Here is a 13512-nt window from a genome sequence, read left to right as displayed (position 1 = left end):
TTAAAACATGTGGAAATATTAATAAATTTACGAATTATTTAATGCTCAATAAGAATTACATTACAATTAAAATGAATGTGTTGTTTGAAACTTTTTGGGAAAATTAGAATTTGCAAAATTCAAAATATCTTTGCTGTAATGCGATTTGGTTGAGGAAAATTAGTACAATATTTTACACCCCTCTCACTGCCAAAATAGCTTACATTCTTACCAAATATACGGTACTTGGCACTTGGCCTGCGCTGGTCCTTCATTATTCAAGATATTTGGCCAATGACTGATTTAAATTTGATGGACGGGGGTTATAATAATAATAATAATAATGATGATAATAATCAGATAGCCTCCCCTCGCGCCTCCCCATCAGGCATTTCATTTGCAGACAGCCACGCAAAACAAACCTAATTACACTTTACTTTCACTTTCTCTGCCAGCAACAGGAGCCATCGAAGGGCGGAGAAAGTGGGAGGAGAAAGTCGAGGTGAAAGTGGAGAAAAGGGAGTGCAGAGAGGAAGAATGGAGGGTGGCGAAAGGGACTTTGGTGAGAAAAACTTCAAAAGCTTCTGGTCAAAGCAAAGTTTGTCCGCCTTGGCATATTTTGCGTAATATAAATTTTGCTGCCGGTTTATGTACAATATTCTTGGCCTTTGGCCAATTTGAAAAGCCAATAAAACCGTTTAAAGCGTTGTCACAGATTCTCCTCCAATTTTCCTCCTTTTTCCTGTTTTTTTTTTCTACCAGCAGACAAACAATGGGAAAACGAAGAAAAAGGAGCCGAAAGGCGGCATTGACAATTTTTTTGTTCATTTGACAACATCATGAACATTTTTATATGCAAATATTGGTACGTCTGTGTGTGTGTATGTGTGTGTTTGCGGGAAAGTGTTATAAAGCGTTTTTCAAGCGCTTATTTGTATGTTTTTATTTAAATAATAAATGGGCAACCAACCCCTTGTTTTTTTTTTTTTGCTTTTGATGCGCACATAAGTAGGCAATGATTTTTGGTTTGCTGCCCACCAGCCACACACACAGTTACCACCCAGTAAGGAGCGAAGTAACCACCCTGGAAGCAGGACCCGTAATGAGCGTGTCATTTAGCGTAATTTCACTTGATTGTTATGGCATTACAACAATGCCCCCAGTACAATACACACGCACAACAAAAGGCGGCGAAGAGTGTAGAAGTTTATCTTATCATCGCAGGCTCCGCTCTTGGAAAATTCGGAAAATCGAAGGAGCGAAGTGCGAAGAGCGAAGAGCGGGGTGCATATGCATAAATTATGAACGGCCAAAGCGTTTTGTTGACTTTGTAGCTTTTTCCAAATTTTTTGCTTACACTTTTCCAGCCGGAACAACTCACCTGTAGTATTGGCGAATTTTCACACGCTTACCTGGAAAAAAAAAGAGATCGTCGCAATGTTATATTTGTTTTCGAATGAATGAATCAATTATTATAGTAAGAATTCAATATATAAAATTATTTAAGTTTTCCCAGATTTAAACCGATAAGCTGTATTTTAATTTTGTACCTCTATTTAATGTTACAAGTATTTCAAAGTTGGTTTATTAATAATACTGCCACAGAAATAAGAGCAAATATTAATATTCATTTAAGAAATTACTTGTACCATTTTATTGGCAGATGTTCATATAATTTTCCACTATGCCAAAAATGTATTGCAATTTCTAATTTCGACACGAAATAGACTCCTCAATTCCAAATGTGTATATTAGCTATACACACAAACAAATCAGATGCAAATTAATTTTAATAACATCTTATATTCCAATCCAAAACTTGGAAAATGATTTTATATTTTTATTTTCATTTTATAAATGAAATATATTATTTATTAGGACAGCATACTAAATTGCAAAGCAGTTCTTAACATACAATCATTTCTTTCTGTGTGGGTTGAATTTTGGCCTAATTCATATTGAAATATGTGTGGCTCGACGAGGCCTCCATTATGAGTGACTAATTTAGTTGAGTGACTGCTGGTGCATCTGTGTGTCCGTTTAGTTTCATGTTAGCCAGTTGTTTTGTGTGTTTTTCCAATTCGTTAATTTGCGGCTGCTGTTCCACCATTGTCACCAAATTAATTGGCTGCTCCTGGAGCTGCTTGTGTCCTGCTTGCTGTTCGCTTAAGTGAATATTTCAGACGCTCACACACATTTTCACTCCGGCACTCACACACACATGCTCATGTTCACCGATAGGAGTACATATGACCCGTATTAAGCCATCAATGGGATACAAGCAATTTCGTTTAATTAAAACATGCCAATACACATTGCCAGCCGATGATTATGGCGACTGGAACTTTTGGCTGATTTTCGACGAAGGCAGCCGGATCGAACGGAACATATAGAACATATATCGGCCTGTAATAGACGCAGCTAGCTGCACGCATTCAAATTTAATGCCTCAACTGCTGCAAATCGTGCATTGTGTACACAGTATACAGTATACAGAAACTCAAACACCTACTCAAACTGAAACAGAAGCCAAATCAAGTACGACATCTCCTGTCTGTGTTCGTTTCAGTCAATTGAAGTTAATCCAGAAGCCTTTTTCTCTATTTTTCCACGATGCATTTTTTCCGCACTCGATTTTTTAGATATTTTTGTTTCGGCTTTTATGGTTAATCTGTACAAGTTTTTTACTTTTAACCAATGCAGCATTGATTTTACACGTGCATTTACATTTTTTGATCGGGGAAAATTTCAATATTATAAGATTTCTAGTTTTATTACGAAGAAATACACTTTTTGTTTAATGATGGGAAAAACTCCAAAGGCATTTTATGAAAGTAAACATTTTAAATAATGAAAGTTAAAATTCTCATTTTAAATTTTATAAAAATTGCCAAAACAATAATTTAATAGATATCATCCCATTTTTTTAGCATCTGCTTTTGATAATAATTTTATAGATGATTGACTTTAAAAATCTTAACTATGAATAATCAACTAAAATATAAAATATTTTTTTTCGTATAATTACAAAACCCAACCCAATCCAATTTCTGCTTTTTGGCAGCCAAGTGGCAGAAGGGTTTTCCACCGAAAAAAAAGGTAAGAGGCAAAGAGCCAAAAAATTCAGAAGTGCAAAACAAAAAAATGAAAAATAAAGGAAATACCCAGCCCGCCATTATGACAATTTAATCGAGCGGAAGTAAAGTTCTTAAGCATCATAAACAAGATTTAATGTGACAAAAAGGCAAATCACAGTGGCAGACGAACGAAACGCGAAATGCGAAACGCATTTGAAGGGGAGGCGAAAAATGTCAAATGGCATTTGCCCCAAAGGCGAAAACACAACCCCAACTTCTCTGTTCTGTAGTCCTCATTTCGGTGGCCCCCAACCCGCCGCGAAAAAGGTATCCAATCCACTATGCTGAATGTGGGTGTCACGAAATATAGCGGTCTAGTTACAACTTCAAGCGTTTCCTTTTGGATTATGAAACCGTAAAAAAGTCGCCCTAATCTTCATTGAATGGATTCCCTTACACAGGTACACATGTGTATGTGATATGTGTGTGTGTGTGTGTGCGTTTACTTATGCGTGGTTGTATGAGAATATGTATATTTGCCAAATACTTAACACATTCACGGGCCCCCACAGTTTGTTCTTTGTCAAATACGTGTAAGTACATCAAATAAAAAGGGGTATATCAGTTCAAATTAGCCCATAATGATATGAAAGGTATTTTGGAACTTCTTTTTATATTATATATAAATGTTTTTTTAAGATCTACACAGAGATTCAAATTTTTTAAAATAAAGTTACATGTTATTTTTTAAGATTTGTTAAATTTTAGGACAATGATTTTTTTAAATTATTTGAAAATATACAAACAAACATTTTAAATAAACTTAAATGAGCTTGCATGGCAGTAATTTCTTATTAAAGAATTTCAGATATATATTATTTATGTATAAATTTTAAGTAAATTTATTGTAAGCTGTTTATGTATGCTTTAATGATTAAGTATAATAAATAATTGTGATTTATTATATACAATTACAAGATCTAAGCCACTTCTATTCGATGTACCCTTTTCTTGGTCGGAGTTTCCCAAAGTGTTTTGTGGTCGACACCTTTCCGGCTCATCCCAAATATTTGCGCTGTCTGTGTCAATAAAGCGGAGAAGAAAACAAGTGGGCACGAGAGAGAGAGAGAGCGCCGAGGAAAACTGCGGAAAATGTGGAAATCGTGGCAAGATGAATGCCTTGAATGGCCGACACGCTGGGGCTGTTGGCAATTAGTGCAGCTCCGCTTCCACCGGAATTTAAACCCAAAATTAGAGGAAACCTCCGTTTCGACCGATAACAACCAACCAACCGGCAATTAATCAACGGCAATCAAACGGCGACTGCGAAAATTACGCAATGCCATCGCTGCGACAAGTAGCTATCTAAGTAGTGTCATCAATAAATGTCCCGCCCAGTCGGGCACTCCATCAAGCCCACTATCAATGGTAGCTGCAAAAGCAAAAACAAAATATAAAAAAATACTACAGCAAAAAGAACATATCAAAAGGGTCCCCCAATCTCCAGATATCGGAGCGAAATACTAGAAAAAAAAATTTAAGACATTAGAGAAAAGTGCAAGCTGAGCGGCGGCGAGTGTGTCAATCACGTCAATTGTCAATCGGCTTATCGCCTATGCAATCAAATCGAAGTCGAGCAAAATACAAAACTTAAGACGGAGAGGTCTTATCGGCGATAAATCAATCAAATCAAAGTCAATAATGGCAAATAATTATAAAGCTCAAGTTTAGTGTCTGAGCTGTCTAACAAAAAACAACCGAAACATGTTCCATTATATTGTAATATTTCGTTTTAATATTATTTATTTGTAATTTATAGACAACAGTTCTATAATCAATCAATATATGGATTCCAAAAGCAATGTTTCCGTTTACCTTTCTAAAAACCATTGGAAACTTAAAAGAAACCAGACTTTCAAGGAATCAAACCTTATAAGTACTTGAAGTAAAAATGTTTCAATAAAAGCCATATTTCAAATTGAACGAAATTACATCCTTTTTGTTAAAAATTGTTTAGTCGCGCAGTCAACAAATGTGTAACACTTTTGAAATATATACGATATTTATCAAATAGCATTTCAATTAGGGGCTCGACTGGGCTAAAGGCAAACACAAATTGCCGGAGCATGATTAGAGATTGTAAATTAAATTGATGCCAGTGCCGGACAATTAACAAGTCAGTTGACTGATGTTGATTCAGCGTAAATCGTTGGGGGGTGTAAAAATGCCGAGCTTCCCGATCCCCCCCATTCCCCTCTCTAATCGATGGCAATTAGAAGGGGCCGGCTTAAATCGCTTATTTGCATATGATTGATAGGCATCGATATATGTCGGGAAAAGTCGGTTGGCGGAAAAACCAATGGGAAGGGGAAGGGTGCAGAAAATAAACCCATGGAGCTGAAAAAATGAAGACATTTACATGACAACATTGTTGCTCGTCACTGTCCCATTTGTCAGTGTGTATGTATGTGTGACTGATGGTGTGTGTGTGTGTGTGTGAGTGTGGCGTTTGTGTATTTGCATTTGTAGCGTTGACAGTGCCTAAGCGGCCATTTTATCATGTCTTCCTTTCAACAGACCCACTCCCCCACACATGTGGCAGTTTGATATGACAAATGATTGGTGACACATCGTGTCTTTTCCTCCTTTCTCCCTTTCTCCGCCTCCTTCGCTTTCTCCAGCGGCTTTCGCTCACGCCTAAACAGGCGGACAAGCCAGCCGGAGTTGCAGATTTAAACAGGAATCGGATTAGTGGCCAAATGGCAGGGATAAAAAAGTTGAGTCGGGTGGCGAGAAAAGGGAAAATGTGGTTAGATTATGCACATTAGTTTGAAAGCTGGCCATAATAAACATAATTAAAACGTGAGCAAACAAACAAGGAGACAAGACTGTAAACAAGTTTTAATTAGCTTTAGGCCAAATTAAATTTCGGGGTGAAATAATACAAATTTAAACAGAAACAAGGCAACATTTAAAGTTTTCTATTGGCATTAACCTGCAAATGACTAACTAAATTTCAAACTTTAACATTGTTTTTTTTTCACCCGTCACCGTATATTTTCCTTTGAATATCAAGTATAAGGAAATTATCTCAAAAGAAATTGTATTTCAATTATAACTGGCAGTTCTTTTAGCTTCTGCCATCACTTGCAGCATTAACCGGAAGCAGGGAAGATAAACGCAAGAAAGCTCTTGTTTTTCCATATCCTGTGTGCCGCAGCCTCTGACATTTGTTCCCCCATCCCCACGAGTTTTCAATGCCAGTTGCCAGAACCGAATGAATGCCGCCCATCACCTATGGTCACTCCCATTTGTGCATTTTTTTTCGTTTTTGCAATATGTGTCCCCCTTTCTTATTGATGGCCAGATACTGCGGCTCTTGCAACTTTAATGGCGGTTTAATTAAGTTAGTCGGCGGAAATTATTGAATTTTACATGAGTGCATTTTCGATTTAATTAAATGGAGAGGAGGAAAGGCAGTGCGTGCACGCTGACAAAAACCAATTCGCGGAATGCCAGTGCATTGGCGATCAGAACCGCCAAATTTGTTTATCCACAAAGGGAAAATCAGAAAATCATCGCAGTGCTCTGAGCTTTCAAGTATTTTTTGAAGCCTTTTAAAAATTAGATGCATTAAATCAATTGACAATTTGAAAGCAAGTTTAAAAAATGCTTTCTGTGGTGTATTTTAACAAATAAAACACAATTATTTTATATCTCGTATTCTGAAATTGTCCAAAATCGAAATTTATCAAGTATAATATATATCAGGTATATAATATAATATATTTAATTAAAAACTATTTATAATGATGTGTACAATCTAAAGTAAAGGGAGAAAATCAAAGTAAGCCCAACCTGGGAAAACAACTCACTTGTGTATTTATGGGTTTATATTGCAGCTTTCCGCGAGATGCGATGGTGTTGCAATGCGATGCCGAGTGGAGTCAACAAGTCAAGTTGCAAGGACCTCCAATTAGAAATAGTTAGCTATTTGCTTGCACCAGTGCATGTGCATGTGCGAGTGTATGTGTTAGTGTTAGTGTGTGGGATGTGTGTGGGATGTGTGTGTGTGTGTGTGGGATTGTGTGAAATTTAGCACGGCACACAAACACATACAGAGATACCGATTTATGCCGGGCTGTTAGCAAGGAGCCAAAGGAGCAAAAAGGAGCAAGGTGCAACAGTTTCACCTTTGCGCCATATTTATGTTTGGCACCACACAAACACTCACACACACAGAGAAACCTACACACACGAGAGCGAAAGAGACAAGTAGCAGAGGTGTGCGAAAGAGAGAGGGCAACCTTTGCTCGCGGTGACGTTGCTTTTGACCTAGTAAAATGCAACAGCGTTAAAGTCAAAGTGCAATGTTGTTGCTGCCTGTAACAAATGCAATTCCCACCATTCGCAACCACCACCCACTCCACGCGCACCCCCAATCCACTTCCGACCAGCCACCCAGCCACCCAACCACCCATTCAACCACCACATTTACACACAACACACAGTGGTTGCAAGTGACAGCAAATGCATGAGGAAGACAAAGGAAGTTCCTTTCTCCCGCTGATATGCATAATGTGACAAAGGAGCCACCGAAAACAGGTTAAGGAAAGCGGTAAGAGCTTCAAATTGAAGCGCCTGGAAAGTGATCAGAAAGGTAAAGTGGTTAAAAAAGGAGAGCAGCTGCCACCTTCAGAATTACTGTCACTTTATTTAACATCTACTCTTGAAACAGGAAACAATTGGGAGTTCATTTAACAAAACTGGCACAAAAATTATATAATTATGAAAACATAATTAAATGTAATATGTTGTGGTGGTCAGGTAATCTTTAGGGACTTAAAAAATACACAGATATGTTGTCAAAATGAAATGTTTACATTACTTTTTTAATTAATTTTAATAATTATATAGTCCTTTCATTAAAAGTAATATCTCGCCAGTAAAATAAACTTTTTCTCTCTTTATTATTATTCGTAAACAAATGGCAAAATTTAATTTGTTGACTTACTTTTTCCTTGTGCCACTTTTGAATTAAGAAATATATCCTTATCTATTCAGCCAGTCGAATAAATAATTGAAAAATATGGTAAATGGTATTTTTCAGGTGTTCTTGTGGCTGGGAAATTATAATAATATGTCTTGCCGTTAAACCGCCATTTATGTTATTAATTATTCAGGTTCTCGTTCCGCGTGTAAGGATTTTCACCCTCGGATTCCGTACGGAGTCCACTGTTTTTGTTTTTGTTGTACCTTTTTTCTTTTACAAGTCGCGTGCGGCGAAGAAACCATCTTCAATGTGGCACTAACTAACTATGTAGTTAGACACTAACAGCTGCCATTGTTACCGTGTTCCGACGGTGGAGCACATGCAAATTTAAAAATGCATTACATGTGAGTGTTTCCACCGAACGGGCGTCGGTGCGGGGGGTGGTGTGGGGTCAGAGGTCAGATAGTTGCAATATATACGACTCACAGGACATCAAGCGAAAGTGAGGAAGGAGCCTGGACGAAAACAAAAAAAATATATGTGTATATACAAGGGTAGGAGAGGAGCAAAAACAACAAGGCCACTTTCTGTGTGTCTTCATGGGTCAGGCAAATAAAAAGGGTTTTTCGTGTGTGTGTATGTGTGTGTGTGTGTGGGGAAAAGTGCCGGAAAAGTACGGGAAAAGTGCTGGAGAAGGAGGCGGCCGTAAGCAACCCTGACACAATGCAATGAACTTTAAACCCCACACAAATGTTTGACTTGGCCAAATGTTTACCCATGTCAAAGCCAAACGAAACCAAAACAACAAAATATTATTCATTATGAAAATGTCCGAAAAGGGAAAACTACTACTGCATGTATGCGAACATTGTTACCAGAGGGAGAGAGCAAAGTAAGGACGAAAATAAAAAGGGAAATCCTTCAGTAAACTTCTAAATAAACGTGAACTTTGCCAAGAGAATAAAATAAATTGACGAAATTTCCGGCTAGCAATAAATTTACGCTTTGAAAATGAATAAAATACCAAAGGAAAACTTAAGCCCATGAAAAGTAGGCGATTTCAAATAGTTAAAGTATAATCCAATTTGAATGTATTAATTTAAAATTTAAACTTTCTTGTTTAATAATATAATAGAGGAAAAACTTAGATAAAATTATTATCATGCCTATGACTTTTTTTGTAGTAAGTAATATTAGTAATTAATGGTTCTTGAAAAAGCATAAAATAATAAGAAAAATAACACTTACAAAAATTAAAAACTACAAGTAATTTAAGCTAAGTAGAGCTGGAGAGCTTTTTAAAGTCTCCGAGGGAAATCTACCACAAATTAAAAAGCACTTTTACTAAGGCCATTGCGCTACTGCGAAACAACGAAACAATTATGTTTATGCAAACCAGCTTTTTGTTCTCACAAAAGCACATCCATTCGACCATTTTCAATGAGGCTTTTTTTTTTTTTTTTTTTTTAAGTCAGGCGGGGAAAACGTATCGGAAAATTCGCTGTCAAAACCACAACAAAGCAAATCTTTGATAACATAAACTCAATTAACACACACGTAGGCGCCAGCACACCACCACACACACACAAATTCACACATACATTCGAGTATAGGCGCACCAACATTGACATGTATTAAAATGCCTTTTTGCATGTCCTGTGACAGGCAGCAAAAATTAACCGAAGCAACGTTGCGGCTCGGCTCCTTAAATGTGAATGTGAATTAGTTGTGTGTGTGTGTGTGTGAGTGGGTATCTGTGTGAGGTTGGTGGCAAGTGTAAGTGTAGGCAATTAATGCTGGCATTGTTGTTGGCACAATATTTCACCTGCTTGGCGTGCAGTCGCCAAATGGGAATTCAACCGAAAGAGAGCTTCCCTAAAAAATGCGATCCCTACATAATGGGAAAATAACTACATTATTACTTAATAATCAAAAGATAATTATTTATTTTACCTGACAATACTACCTAAATAATATATTAATGTTTAATAACCAAGTCAACTTGATCAAACCTACCTTTAAAAACTCTAAATATTTACATCTATACAATATAAATTCATAGACACATAGTTAAAGGAATATGTCCTTGCAAAGCTGAGAAACTAGCTTTTAATTCACATGTTTCGTTATTTGGCAACCCAATCGAATCGAATCGCTCAAGGAAAATGGCAAATTATTGGCTCCTTTTTGACTTTGACTTGTTTCAAATTTTTACCAACACATATGAACGCACACACACACACACCTAAAGGGGTATAATGTTACACACACTGTTGCAGTTGAGTAAACAAAAGTCAAAACATTTTTGGGGCACAACATTTTTGAGCTTGGTATTCCCAGTTTTGTGTGTTGCCTGCATTCCTCTTGCCGCTTTCTTTCCCCTTTTCCCTTCGCCACTTTTGCACTGTTTTACTTTCTCAGCTTTCTCCCCCACTCACACACACACACACACAAACAGCAGACAAACACACACGCAGGAACACTCACACACACAGGCAGTCAAACACAGCCATCGTGCAATATCCTTTTTGCAGCAGTCACAATCAAATGGCCGGATAGAGAGATTGCATCTCTTGTGGCACAGAAATTGCGCATACGCAATGTTGTCACTGGCATTTTTCCGCAAAGATAGCTATCAGCAAACCATAGTATACATTTATGCCTTTCAATTGTTCATGATGAGCACAAACACACTCGCTCGTGCAATAAAATATTTCCGAAATCAACGCCAGCGGAGAAATTTACTCGCGTAGGCGTTTCGAACATCTCCAAAAGGTAAACAAGCCAAACGCAGGGGAACAGAATAAAAGTCGCACCACTGCTCACCCTGTATTAAGAAAAAATAGTTTATTATTTTTTTTTTTTTAGAAGAAAGGGATTAAGGAAAGTTTATAATTTTCTAATAATTCAATAAAAATGTATAAAATTGTGTACAAAAAACACTACAAAACAAAGACTTCTAACAAGTGAAAATGTTCTTAAAAAAGTAATAAATAATTGTAATAACAAACGTAATCTATGGGGAATGCATTTAAACCGGATTTGAAATAATTTGTAATAGTGTTTGCCATAAAAAGGCCAGCTTTATGGCCCTGCCCATATTCCTCTGTTATTATCATCTGTCATTTACAGCGCATAAAGACAAACAAAAGTAAGAATCACGGGAATGGGAATGGCGATGGGGATGGGGATGGGGAGCCGGAGAGGAGGTGACTCAAAAACCGAAACCAAAATGCAAAACGTGACTTTTCCGGGACCCGTCGACTGAGGCGCTAACTGCCAGACTTGCTGACTACGGCGGACTGACTTTCGGACGGACGGACAGCCAGTTTTGTAAATTTGTTTGCCTTTCCTCGCCCGGTCTTGGCAATTATTAGCGGGGCAAGTCAACAAGCCGCACACCGCGCAAAAAAAAAAAAAAAAAAAAAAAAATGGGGAGGGGCATCCCCATTTCCAGACCAAAAACCCCATTTCATATCAATAAGCGAGCGAATGGAGGAAATTCCCAATTGGCTGATTTTGGTTTGGAAGATAGCAACCGAAAAAACAAATGAGTTTTACATTTTCGATCCATATAATGATAAAAATTATGGGTTTATATAAGAATTTATAAAAAGAATATTTAATCTTTAAAAATGAATAATTACTTTATTTGTTTAATAACATAAACAACACAAATGCCGAAACGTTTAATGACCATTTTTTTTTAGACTCGAAAGAAGTTAATTAAAATAAATTGGAGCGTTATTTTTAAAATATTTTTCCATTCTGTCTGCGAAAGCTGAAACACTGCGGGTTGTTGGGAAATTTATGGACTGCGGTTCAAGGATTCGGAAGCGGATTCAGTTCGAGTTCTCCGGTTTCATCTGCAGCTTCTGTTCCGTGCATATTTATTTATTTATTTATTTGCTTGCCACCGCTCCTCTCCGCCGGCATATGTATTTGGTTAATTGAAATTGATTTCTCGCTTTCTGTGTTACCAACACCTGAAACCCCGGGAGATTCTCGACTCTCTCGTTTTTTCTCTTATAGAAATCAATTTCAGTTTTCAGCTAGAAGAGCGAATTAAAAAAATTTGCAAATTTGCGAATTAAATTGCATAATCGCGGGGTGTTTTCGGTTTGGTTTTGCGGCTTGGGCTTGGAAAACTTAAACTAAACCGCAAGCTGACCGAGTTGGGGGTGTGGGTGGTGGTTCAGTTGGGTGGGTGGCTTTGGTGGTGGTGGTGGTGGTGGTGGTGCGTTCGAAGTGAGTTAAACCGCAAGAACCGCTGACCTGCTTACTTGAGTGCTGGACACAAAGTGGGGCCATACGGTTTTGTGTGTGCGTGCAACATGCAACACCACCCCCTGGTGGCACCACCCCCTTGTGGCAGCCCCGGTGACGTCAATGAACACGCAACCGCACGCTGACAACAATGCAACAGACAACACAACCCGACAAGAGCAACAGAAATTGCAACACACCAGCAACATCGCACAAAGACGGCGACAACAATGCCACAACTTCGGTGCGGAGCTATGACAAATGATTAAATGCCAGGGTGGAAAATAAGATTAAAGAATATATTGAAAAAAAAACTTAGAAAGGTGTACAAAAAATACCAAAAAAAATGGTATTTCCCTTACCTTTACAACTCAATCAAATAAACAAACTAAAAATGCTGCGAGTTAAAGTTATTGAAGAATATTCTTCTTTTATCATTGCAAAAATTATATCTGCCTGTGAATATAAATTAATTAAAAACAAGATTATCATTCATTTAAAATAACTCACACATATTCTAAGCAATAAGAAAGAATTGATATCCCTTACAAATCATTAAGTAATTAAAAGATTTTGGAAATAAATAAGGCTAATGTTTAAATTTAAAAACTTATGTTATCATGATAGAAAAACTGGTTTAAAAAACCTTTTAAGTACTTTAAACAAAACGATCTCAATAAAAGGCTCTACAAATATTTAAAATATTTTTCACGTCTATATAAATCCCGTTAATTTCTTATTTTGTATAGGATCTAATTGATTAACTTATTTTTCGAACAGCTTTGCCCGTTGAAGATGATTGGTTGTTGTTTTGCCCACCTTCTATTATCTCGACGGGGAGTGCCACCATCATCATCATCAATATTGTCATCATCATCGTCATCATCTCTCATTGTCAGAAGTGAGGACTTAATCAGACGTATTCAAAGCAAATTCCAAAACGCCCTTGATAAATGGGTGTACGAGTATTAAGGTGCATTAGGAAACCGGGCAACTCGCTGTATTTGCTGTTATTGTGGGCGCAACTTTGTCAATCGACGGGTTTTACTTACTTAACGTATGCATTAGCCGAACTTAATTAATTACTTTGTCCGCGCGTAATTACAAAGTCAATTTAAAGGGGTTTCCAGCCGCAGAACTCAATTCAACTTATGGTCGACGGTGGTGAGCCAAAACCGAAGACAAGTTAAGCGAAAA

The 13512-nt window shown here is 37.3% G+C and overlaps 1 protein-coding gene across 2 annotated transcripts in view; it reads right to left on the bottom strand.

Moving 5' to 3' along the window:
• The window catches only part of LOC108095520 (high affinity cGMP-specific 3',5'-cyclic phosphodiesterase 9A), a 115662-nt gene that overhangs the window by 90047 nt on the left and 12103 nt on the right, over positions 1 to 13512 (bottom strand). The gene's annotated exons all lie outside the window — the stretch shown is intronic.

Source organism: Drosophila ficusphila, unplaced genomic scaffold (assembly GCF_018152265.1).
Source record: "Drosophila ficusphila isolate 14025-0441.05 unplaced genomic scaffold, ASM1815226v1 contig_198, whole genome shotgun sequence".
NCBI lineage: Eukaryota > Metazoa > Arthropoda > Insecta > Diptera > Drosophilidae > Drosophila > Drosophila ficusphila.
This window is presented reverse-complemented; position numbering and strand designations above follow the sequence as displayed.